Source organism: Bison bison, unplaced genomic scaffold, assembly GCF_000754665.1.
Source record: "Bison bison bison isolate TAMUID 2011002044 unplaced genomic scaffold, Bison_UMD1.0 scf7180017864376, whole genome shotgun sequence".
Lineage (NCBI taxonomy): Eukaryota > Metazoa > Chordata > Mammalia > Artiodactyla > Bovidae > Bison > Bison bison.
The window spans coordinates 3,734,720-3,747,525 of record NW_011494948.1 but is presented as its reverse complement, the minus strand read 5'-3'; positions in this window follow the sequence as shown (position 1 = coordinate 3,747,525).

Genomic DNA, 12,806 nt, shown 5'->3' with positions numbered 1-12,806 from the left:
CATGGGGTTGGTCCTCCTGGCCGCCGCCCCTGGCCTCGGGCTTAGGGGCGTGGGGTAGCTCCTCCCGGTCACTGCCCCTGACCTCGGACGTGGGGTAACTCCTCTCGTCGCTGCCCCTGACCTCAGACGCTGGGTATCTCCTCTCGGCCGCCCCACCTGACCTCGGACGCGGGATAGCTTCTCTTGGCCGTTCGGCCATCGCAGTCTGGTACTCTCGGCTGCTGCCCCTGACCTTGGACGTGGGGTAACTCCACTTGGCCGCCGCCCTTCGGGCATGGGGTCCTCCCGGCTTCTGCCCCTGACATCAGAGGTGGGCTTTGGCGCGCCCATCTCAGCCGCCTGTGCTTTGGTGCGCCTGTCGCAGCCGCCTGTGCTTTTAGCTTACTACAAAGTTCTCAGACTTTCAACCTAACCTTATGTCATCCTATTTTTACTCTTAGCTGGTTCAAGAAACTGGCAATTTAACTTTTCAGCATTGGTGTTAGGTTATTACATACCTGCTACTACTGCTAAGTCGCTTCAGTCGTGTCCGACTCTGTGCGACCCCATAGACGGCAGCCCACCAGGCTCCCCTGTCCCTGGGATTCTCCAGGCAAGAACACTGGAATGGGTTGCCATTTCCTTCTCCATACCTACTTTTCTTTAAATTTTCACTGAACATATGTTGATACTTAATGATTACTATAACTCATTCATAAACTTGTGTTTTCTCTTGTGGTTGTGTGGAAGAAATTTTATTTAATTCCTTCATTGCTAGAAAGTGAGGTAGTTCATTGCTTTGACATTTCTTTTACTGAAACATGGATATGTCTGTCACTATGTAAGTTTACCTCCTTAAAGATATTTCCCATGTCTCATTCACCTCACTATTTCCCACACTACTGATCTGAAATGATTAATTGTGGAAAATGGATACTTCGGGAATGCAACACTAAATAAATGGCAACTTTCTAAATCATGTCATACAACTTTTTGTTTTAGGTCTGATTCTTGAGGTAGTATTGGATTCTTTCTATATGAAATATAGTTAACCAGCTTTGAAAAATCATATGCACATATAAAAAGCAATCACACTCTGAATCCAAGTAGTGCTTGAGTGTTTAAGCTTTTGTGTTCATGTAGAAATTCTGATCATCTGATCCATAATCTCTGTACTCAGTCTCTATAATACTTCGGCCTTGGGAATTTTCAGAGCTTTTGTCTGTTTTTGTGTAAGTCAGGGTTGGGATAGTTTCCCCTCAGTGTAATTTACATTTTCTCTTTTCCCCAGAAAAGACAAAGAATAATATTACAAATACTAAGTTGAAAAGTAAAATATTTCTTCAAAATGAGTTATTTTTAAAGAACAGAACATCATTCATGATACTGAAAAATTTTGAAACATAAACAAAGACTAGAAATAATTGCATTTAATATACTGTAAAAGATTAAAAGCAAACAAAACAGGTAGCTTGGTGGGAAATATGCTATCTTAAAAGGTTTTATTCTAATTATAATGTTACTATTCAAAATATCTTGGCTGTCTGTTGACAAGTACTTCTGATGGTGTTTCAGGAACATGTAGTTACACTCAGTCCTAAAAAAATCTTTGTCCTTTGAGAGGAACATTATTTTTTTAATGGTACAGAATATATTCAGAGTTATGTGTTGTGGGTAAGGTTGGTGATAGAGAAACAAAATTTGAGTACCAAACTGGCGGGTAACAAAGTAGAAGGATAAAATCATTTTGTGAGTCATGAAATTTAAAACATCACATAAATTAGAATTTTAATATTTAGAGAGTCTGCCTTAAATGAATGCATATTATTTATTGCTTTATAATCTTTTGAGTACTTCTAGGATGATAGTCCACTCCTAATTCTGCTACTTAATACTCATTTATTCACTCATTCATTCATTCTTTTTCAGTTAGATGTTTCCTATTTAGTGCTATAATGTAGATATTTTGACCCCTTGGCTGAGAGCTAAAGAGGATCTGACTAATAGGTTTTCAAAGCCTAGTTTATGATGAAAGGAGGTTAGTTCTCTGTCCTCTATTCCATTGCTTTGATAAAATGTAAGATTTTTCAGCATTTAATTTGATTCAGTTCAGTTCAGTCGCTCAGTCGTGTCCTACTCTTTGTGACCCCATGCACTGCAGCAGGCCAGGCCTCCCTGTCCATCACTAACTCCCAGAGCTTGCTCTAACTCATGTCCATAGAGTTGGTGATGCAATTCAACCACCTAATCCTCTGTCATCCCCTTCTCCTCCTGCCTTCAAGCTTTCCCAGGATCAGGGTCCTTTCCAATGAGTCAGTTATTCGCATCAGGTGGCCAAAATATTGAAGCTTCAACTTTAGCATCAGTCCTTCAAATGAGTAGTCAGGACTTACTTCTTTAGGATAAACTGGATTGATCTCCTTGCAGCCCAAGGGACTCTCGAGTCTTCTCTAGCACCACAGTTCAAAAGCATCAATTTTTTGTGCTCAGCTTTCTTTATAGTCCAACTCTTACATCCATAATGACTACTGGAAAAACCATAGCTTTCACTAGATGGACCTTCGTTGGCAAAGTAAAGTCTCTGCTTTTAATTATGCTGTCTAGGTTAATCATAGCTTTCTTCCAAGGAGCAAGCATCTTTTAATTTCATGGCTGCAGTCACCTGCAGTGATTTTGGAGCCCAATAAAATAAAGTCTGTCACTGTTTTCATTGTTTCCCCATCTTTTGGCCATGAGGTGGTGGGATCAATTGCCATAATCTTAGTTTTTTGAATGTTGAGTTTTAAGCCAGCTTTTTCACTCTCCTCTTCTACTTTCATCAAGAGGCTCTTTAGTTCCTCTTCACTTTCTGCCATAAGGATGGTGTCATCTGCATATCTGAAGTTATTGAAATTTTTCCCGGCAGTCTTGATTCCAGCACCCCACTCCAGCACTCTTGCCTGGAAAACCCCATGGACGGAGGAGCCTGGTAGGCTGCAGTCCACGGGGTCGCTAAGAGTCGGTTACGACTGAGCGACTTCACTTTCACTTTTTACTTTCATGCATTGGAGAAGGAAATGGCAACCCACTCCAGTGTTCTTGCCTGGAGAATCCCAGGGACGGGGAGCCTGGTGGACTGCCATCTATGGGGTCACACAGAGTCGGACACGACTGAAGTGACTTAGCAGTAGCAGTGATATACCCAGCTGGACATTTTGCATGATGTACCCTGATGTACCCTGTAAATAAGCAAGGTGACAATATACAGGCTTGATGTACTCCTTCCCAATTTGGAACCAGTCTGTTGTTCCCTGTCTGCTTTTAACTTTCTTCTTGATCTGCATACAGATTTCTGAGGAGGCAAGTCAGGTAGTCTGGTATTCCCATCTCTTGAAGAATTTTCCACAGTTTGTTGTGATATACACAGTCAAAGACTTTGGCATAATCAATAAGGCAGAAGTAGATGTTTTTCTGGAATTCTCTTGCTTTTACAATGATCCAGTGGATGTTGGCAATTTGATCGCTAGTTCCTCTGCCTTTTCTAAAACCAGGTTGAATATCTGGAACTTCATGTTTCACAAACTGTTGAAGTCTGGCTTGGAGAATTTTGAGCTTTTATTAGCGTGCGAGATGAGTGCAATTGTGCAGTAGTTTGAGCATTCTTTGGCATTGCCTTTCTTTGGGATTGGAATGAAAACTGACATTTTCTAGTCCTGTGGCCACTGCTGGGCTTTCCATATTGGCTGGCATATTGAGTGCAGCCCTTTCACAGCATCATCTTTTAGGATCTGAAATAGCTCAACTGGAATTCCATCACCTCCACTAGCTTTGTTCAGAGTGATGCTTCCTAAAGCCCACTTGACTTTACATTCCAGGATGTCTGGCTCTAGGTGAGTCATCACACCATCATGGTTAATTTGGTCATGAAGATCTTTTTTGTATAGCTCTTCTGTGTATTCTTGCCACCTCTTCTTAGTATCTTCTGCTTCTGTTAGGTCCATATATTTCTGTCCTTTATTGTGTTTATCTTTGCATGAAATGTTCCCTTCAGTTCAGTGCAGTACAGTCGCTCAGTCATGTCCAACTCTTTGCAAACCCATGAATTGCAACACGCCAGGCCTCCCTGTCCATCACCAACTCCCGGAGTTCACTCAAACTCATGTCCATCGAGTCGGTGATGCCATCCAGCCATCTCATCCTCTGTCGTCCCCTTCTCCTCCCTGCCCCCAATCCCTCTCAACATCAGGGTCTTTTCCAATGAGTCAGCTCCTCACATGAGGTGGCCAAAGTTTCAGCTTCAACATCAGTCTTTCCAATGAACACCCAGGACTGATCTCCTTTAGGATGGACTGGTTGGATCTCCTTAAAGTCCAAGGGACTCTCAAGAGTCTTCTCCAGCACCACAGTTCAAAAGCATCAATTCTTCAGTGCTCAGCTTTCTTCACAGTCCAGCTCTCACATCCATACATGACCACTGGAAAAACCATAGCCTTGACTAGACTGACCTTTGTTGGCAAAGTAATATCTCTGCCTTTCAATATACTATCTAGGTTGGTCATAAATTTCCTTCCAAGGAGTAAGCGTCTTTTAATTTCATGGCTGCAGTCACCATCTGCAGTGATTTTGGAGTGCAAAAAATAAAGTCTGCCATTATTTCCACTGTTTCTCCATCTATTTGCCATGAAGTGATGGGACCATGATCTTCGTTTTCTGAATGTTGAGCTTTAAGCCAACTTTTTCACTCTCCTCTTTCACTTTCATCAAGAGGCTTTTTAGTTCCTCTTTACTTTCTGCAAAAGGGTGGTGTCATCTGCATATCTGAGGTTATTGATATTTCTCCCAGCAGTCTTGCTTCCAGCTTGCACTTCTTCCAGCCCAGCGTTTCTCATGATGTACTCTGCATAGAAGTTAAATAAGCAGGGTGACAATATACAGCCTTGACGTACTCCTTTTCCTATTTGGAACCAGTCTGTTGTTCCATGTCCAGTTCTAACTGTTGCTTCCTGACCTGCATACAAATTTCTCAAGAGGCAGGTCAGGTAGTCTGGTATTCCCATCTCTCTCAGAATTTCCCACAGTTTCTTGTGATCCACACAGTCAAAGGCTTTGGCATAGTCAATACAGCAGAAATAGATGTTTTCTGGAACTCTCTTGCTTTTTCCATGGTCCAGCAGATGTCCGCAATTTGATCTCTGGTTCCTCTGCCTTTTCTAAAACCAGCTTGAACATCTGGAAGTTCACGGTTCACGTATTGCTGAAGCCTGGCTTGGGGAATTTTGAGCATTACTTTACTAGCGTGTGAGATGAGTGCAATTGTGCAGTCGTTTGAGCATTCTTTGGCATTGCCTTTCTTTGGGATTGGAATGAAAACTGACCTTTTCCAGTCCTGTGGCCACTGCTGAGTTTTCCAAATTTGCTGGCATATTGAGTGCATCACTTTCACGGCACCATCTTTCAGGATTTGGAATAGCTCAACTGAAATTCCATCACCTCCACTAGCTTTGTTCGTAGTGATGCTTTCTAAGGCCCACTTGACTTCACATTCCGGGATGTCTGGCTCTAGGTCAATGATCACACCATCGTGATTATCTGGGTCATGAATATCTTTTTTGTACAGTTCTTCTGTGTATTCTTGCCACCTCCAAGCCCATCTTTGCCTGAAATGTTCCCTTGGTATCTCTAATTTTCTTGAATAGATCTCTAGTCTTTCCCATTCTGTTATGTTCCTCTATTTCTTTGCATTGATCACTGAGGAAGGCTTTCTTATCTCTCCTTGCTATTCTTTGGAACTCTGCATTCAGATGCTTATATCTTTCCTTTTCTCCTTTGGTTTTTGCTTCTCTTCTTTCACAGCTATTTGTAAGGCCTCCCCAGACAGCCATTTTGATTTTTTGCATTTGTTTTTCATGGGAGTGGTCTTGATCTCTGTCTCCTGTACAGTGTCATGAACCTCCATCCAGAGTTCATCAGGCACTCTGTCTATCAGATCTAGTCCCCTAAATCTATTTCTCACTTCTACTGTATAATCATAAGGGGTTTGCCTTAGGTCATACCTGAATGGTCTAGTGGTTTTCTGCACCTTCTTCAATTTAAGTCTGAATTTGACAATAAGAAGTTCATGATCTGAGCCACAGTCAGCTCCCTGTCTTGTTTTTGCTGACTATATAGAGCTTCTCCATCTTTGGCTGCAAAGAATATAATCAGTCTGATTTCGGTGTTGACCATCTGGTGATGTCCATGTGTAGAGTCTTCTCTTGTGTTGTTGGAAGAGGGTGTTTGTCATGACCAGTGTGTTCTCTTGGCAAAACTCTATTACACCTGCTGTGTGCTTCATTCCATACTCCAAGGCCAAATTTGCCTGTTACTCCAGGTGTTTCTTGACTTCCTACTTTTGCATTCCAGTCCCCTATAATGATAAGGAAATCTTTTTTGGGGTGTTAGTTCCAAAAGGTCTTGTAGGTCTTCATAGAACTGTTCAACTTCAGCTTCTTCAGCGTTCCCTTGGTGTCTCCAATTTTCTTGAAAAGATCTCTAGTCTTTCCCATTCTATTGTTTTCCTCTATTTCTTTGTATTATCACTGAGGAAGGCTTTCTTATCTCTCCAGCCATTCTTTGGAACTCTGCATTCAAATGTGTATATCTTTCCTTTTCTCTGATAATTTGATTATAATCTGGTCATTTGGTTATCTAATCTTGTATTTGGTTATCTTTTTTTTTTAATGTGAATCCTGTAAAATTTCCTTCTATGATTAATTATAAAATTTGATTATAATCTGACCATTTGGTTATCTAATCTTGTATTTGGTTATCTTTTTTTTTATGTGAATCCTGTAAAATTTCCTTCTATGATTATTATAAAATTAATTGAGAAGTGGCTTACTTTTAAAAAAAAGGCTTAATATTAAAACTGAGTTTTATCTTATCCTGTTGTAGAATTTCATTCTAAATAAGATATAATTCAATCTCATGCATTTGTAATGCTTCCCAGCTAGTCAATATAGCCCTTATTATGAGAATTTTTTCATTATGTATACATCATAGTTACATGTACTGCTTACTCTATTAATGTTGATGTACACAAATATTTCTGAAAACACATAGAAATTGCTGTGGGTAAAAGTGGACTGGTTGAGGCTGGAGGAGAGAGAACTATTATTATACATGACATGAATTTTTAAAGTGCATGTTGTAGTATTCTACTGGAAAGAAAAGGAACCCATGAATGTGAACTAGTTATTATTTCATAGCCTCATAAATAATAGACTTTCTATTTCTGCATATTATTTGATATTGTTTTAAACTAGTAAGAATTGTTTCCTGCTATCTTATATATTTTAGAAATTGTGTTCTTATGAGCAATAGTTACATGTTCAAAATGTTAGAATAAATTTTTAAAGCTTGTATTCTATTATGTATGGCAGATCCAATACAATATTGTAAACTAAAAAAAAAAATATTTAAAAAATGTATATCAAAAATTATCAATTTAGCAGGGAAAAGTTGAAAAAAAATTAACTTCTTCTAAATAGAAGAGTTAGTTGGGACTATTTATAGAATAATGACCTTCACTCTAGGGCCTTAGATACTTAGAGTCCTTCAAGGTAATATTTGGATGAAAAGAAATACATTACTATAACACATAACTAAGAAACCATGGACTTATACACACAGCAACTTGAAGGTTTACTGTAATGTTGAGTGTGTGTACACTATTTCTTAATGGCATTCTATGTCTGTAGGCACACACATGAAAATAAAACTATGACAGGAAGTGTGAAGTATATGGAATGGGCATAAAATAAAGCATTTCAAGTGGCATCTACAAAAAACTGGTTCCAACACACAAAACTGGTTACTTCAGCAATGATTGCAGTGTGGCAGGAATGAGATGTAAGTCACCGTGTGTAAATCAGATCCACTAATATCAGAGGGAGTTAAAATACCATATTCTGTACTACATTCTGCACAGCAGTTCGTCATTGTATTGGGTTGACCAATGTTACTAGTTCCATAACATCTCATGGAAAAACCCGAACAAACTTGTTAACCAACCCAATATCAGGCTTCTCCAGAGAAAGAGCCCATAGTGTATGTGTGCATGGAGGGATGTGTTTATATACAGAGATTTACTTTGCAGAATTCACTTATATAATTATTGACTCTAAAAGCTGCAGTTCCAATGTGAAGGCCATCAGGAAGAGACCCAGTAGAGAGTTGATGTTGGAGTTTGTGGTTCCAAAGGCCATCTTGGCTGCCAGAATTCCTTCTTGCTAGGGGGATGGCAGTCCTTTGTCATATTCAGGTCTTTAGTGGATTAGATGAGGCCTGCCTACATTACAGAGAATGATCTTCTGTACTCAAAATCCCCTAATATAAATAATGCATTCTCAGTTGCTCAGTCATACCTGGCTCTTTGCAACCCCATGGACTGTAGTCCACCAGGCCTCTGTCTATGGAATTTTCCAGGCAGGAATACTGGAATGGTTGCCATTTCCTCTCATCCAAAAACACCCTTGCAGAAATATACAAAATGTTTGACCACATACCTGGGCAGCATGGCTCAGCAAAGTTGACACACAAAACTAACCATCTCAGTTATGACTTAAAAAAAAAGTTCATAAGCAAAACAGATAAAGCATCACCTTTTCATTCTTTAGGTCTTTAATGGTACCACTAATTCCTATAATTCTAAGATTCATTACTGCATGTAATTTTATTCTCTTGGCTAAAATGGTAAGGGGCATTCTCTGGGACTTCCACTCTCTGTTCCTCGCCATAATATCCCTCATTCCACAGCTTTGTGAACCAATGTGGGAGTTCTAGTTAAGTATATAACTCCTATGAATGAACTTATGAACTTCTCATGTTTAGTTCTCAGAGAAATAATTGTTAGATGGATCTGTAGACCTATCAGGAACACTGTATGATGGACTTGGAATAAACTTAATTTATCCCCTGGTCTCCATAAGCCCTCACTCTAACATGATAATACTTCAGGTACTTTATTTTCAGTGTCAGATCTAACTTCAAACAGTCAGAATTCGGTGTATTATCCTTTTCCCAGTAAAGTCTGGCAAATGGCCCTGGAACTCTCTGGGGAATACAAGTATATACATGTACAATGGTACTGCACAGCACTTCCTCCATAGGTGCCAGCCTTCCATTCAGTCTATGGACTCACAAGTCAGTGAACCAACTTGGTTGTAGAAAATGGGAGAGGGACAGTAGTTTTCCATTGTAGTGACTTATGTCAAGTTTCCACTCACATTTTTTTTCCAATTATATAATTGAACAATACCCTAGTAAGTTATATATAAATCTTGTCACAAGGAGAACCATGGTGTGTTAGTCCTTGACCAAAAATGCCTGTGGAACAAGGTACCATGACAGCCAATGTAGTGTTGCTAAGCATTATAGCATTTATAACTTTTAGGTCAGCTTTGCTTCTGATGTTTACCTGACTTCTGTTCTACATTATCCTTCTCAATACTACAGAGTCCAATGGTCTCCCATCTTCCAGAATGTAGCCAACTTTTAAGCTTTTCCATGTTACTCTTTGCCTTGTCACTAATGTACTGTTTCACCTGCTAGAGTAACTTTGGATCTTCTGGGCTGCCCCATGGACACAAATGAGGTGGTAAATTCTCTAATCTTATAAATCTGTTCATATCATATCTTATAAAGCTTTCATATCAGCCCATACCTTTGGACTTCGTGAATGCCTTACCAAAAACAGTCCTAACACCTCTACTTCACTTGCTGTGGGCCATAAGGCAAGCCTCAAGGAGTTGTCCCAATATATGCATTTGGGCCATGTGTTTCTGCCTGAACATTGAATTCACATCATGAGTAGGTTCTGTGAATCAAATTCTCCACCTGTCCAGCTGTATGTTGCCTCCTCCTTGACTTTGGACTAATGAACTGAGTAGACTCCTATAGGTTTAATTTTGGCCCTTGCTATCATTTATTAACTAGGTACTGTAGTCCTTGGATAGATAAGCTATTTCATCCCAAAGCAGAGATCGTGCTTCTCCATTTAGATTGTACTGAGACCTCACCCTAGTTATTGGAAGGCAAGGCGAGATTATAGCCAGGGATCTTGAGGAGAATAACATTATCTTTTGAAAAATCTATTTTTAGTAATATCCTTATATATCGCTCAGGCAAGGGGAGTTGTGATTTTCTTCAAAGTTTCAGGGCACTACTTTTTCTGACCCACAGGATTCAGAGAAATTCAGATCAAGCTTCACAGGCTCATCCACTCAAAACCCCTCATAAGAGTTCCTTTCCTATACCATTGAAGGGCCATGACTTTGTTACAGGTCTCTTTACACTTAGTTTCCTCTGCAATTCTTCTGCCTTTGCGATTAAATCCTAGGTCTGATTTTTCTGACCAGTCTGCCTTTCAATTCAGGGGGATGAGGATAACTTCTAAATCTTCAGTAGAGGCTCTAGGCTTTTGTGGCTTTCTCTGGGCTAGAGTTGGATGCCTTAAGCCTATTCCTTTTATTTATTTTTAAACTTTTTATTTTTTATTGGGGTATAGCCAATTAACAATGTTATGATAGTTTCAGATGAACAATGAAGGGATTCAGCCATACATATACATGTATCAATCCTCCCCCCAAGCCCCCTCCCATTCAGGCTGAAAATAACATTGAGCAGAGTTCCATGTGCTATATGATAGGTCCACATTGGTTATCTGTTTTAAATATAGCAACGTGCACAGGACCATCCCAAAATACATAACTATCCTTTCCCCTGGAAACCATAAGTTCATTCTCTATGTCTGTGAGTCTCATTCTGTTTTGTAAGTAAGTTCATTTGCATCCTTTCTTTTTAGCGTCCACATATAATGGATATCATATGGTATTTCTTCTTTTCTGTTTGACTTACTTCACTCAATATGATATTCTTTAGGTCCATCCATGTTGCTGCAAATAGCATTATTTCATTATTTTTAATGGCTGAGTAATATTCCATTGCATATATGTACCACATCTTCTTTATCCATTTTTCTGTCAATGGACATTTAGGTTGCTTCCATGTCTTAGATATTGTAACTGTGCTGCAATGAACATTGGGGTGCACATATCTCTTCAGACCATGCTTTTCTCTGGATATATGCCCAGGAGTGGGGTTGTAGGGTCATATGGTAGCTCTATTTTCAGTTTTTTAAGGAACCTCCATACTGTTCTCCAGAGTAGCTGTACCAGTTTACATTCCCATCAGTCGAGTAGGAGGATTCCCTTTTCTCTATACCCTCTCCAGCATTTATTGTCTATAGACTTTTTAATGATAGCCATTCTGGCTGGTGTGAGGTGATATCTCATTGTACCTTTGATATGCATTTCTCTAATAATTAGCAATGTTGAACATGCTTTCATGTGCCTATTGAGCCTATTTCTTTTATCTTAAGGCTTCTAATTTATTTAACAGAAGCCATATCTTTCTACAATTATCATTGTCCACGTGCTATCAGAGGGCTCAGTTCAGTTCAATGGCTCAGTCATGTCTGACTCTTTGCAACCCCAATGACTACAGCATGCCAGGGTTCCATGTCCATCATCAACTCCCAGAGCTTGCTCAAGCTCACGTGCATCAAGTTGGTGATGCCATCCAGCCATCTCATCCTCTGTTGTCCCCTTCTCCTCCCACCTTCAATCTTTTCCAGCATCAGGGTCTTTTCCAATGAGTCAGTTCTTTGCATCAGGTGGCCTAAGTATTGGAGCTTCAGCTTCAGCATCAGTCCTTCCAATGAATATTCAGGACTGATTTCCTTTAGGTTTGACTTGTTTGATCTTCTTGCAGTCCTAGGGACTCTCAAGAGTCTTCCCCAACACCACAGTTCAAAAGCATCAATTCACTCAGCTTTCTTTATGGTCCAACTCTCACATCCATACATGACTACTATTAGAGGGCTACAAATAGCTAATGTTTCACCTTCATCCTACATTTGATCCTAATTAACCATAGGTAAAAAGCTTTAGTATTTGTGTTTGCATGTCATGAATTCTTACCACTCTAAATACAACCAAAGGTGGAATCACTTACTTTCATACCAAGAGTAATACAGCCCCTAGATCCTTTTCTCAGAGTCTTTCTAGTTTCCTATATGTTTTCCACTGTCTTTAACCCAGTTTATCAAGAAGTCAGAACAAAAAATAGTCCTACTAGTATTGTGAGTAACACTCCTTGCTAAGAGGAATAAAGGACAAGTGAAATGAGGAAAGGACATAGGAGTAGAGAATTTTAAAAAGTAAATATACTTTAACAGGCAGGAAGTCCTAGTATGGAGAATGCTGAGCTTTAGTTTCAATCTTAAAAATCTTTAAAAATACCTACTACTTGCCTAAAGTATAAAGAATGGGAAATTCAAGCATGGATTAATAGACCATTTTACAATTGAAGATTTTGCAAAGAACCTAGAGGTCAGTTTTCATCCCAATCCTAAAGAAAGGCAATGCCAAAGAATGCTCAAACTACCTCACAATTGCACTCATCTCACATGCTAGTAAACTAATGCTCAAAATTCTCCAAGCCAGGCTTCAGTAATACATGAACCATGAACTTCCAGATGTTCAAGCTGGTTTTAGAAAAGGCAGAGGAACCAGAGATCAAGTTGCCAACATCTGCTGGACCATGGAAAAAGCAAGAGAGTTCCAGAAAGACATCTATTTCTGCTTTATTGAGTATGCCAAAGCCTTTGTGTGGATCACAAGAAACTGTGGGAAATTCTGAAAGAGATGGGAATACCAGACCACCTGACCTGCCTCTTGAGAAACATATATGCAGGTCAGGAAGCAACAGTTAGAACTGGACATGCACCAACAGACTGGTTCCAAATA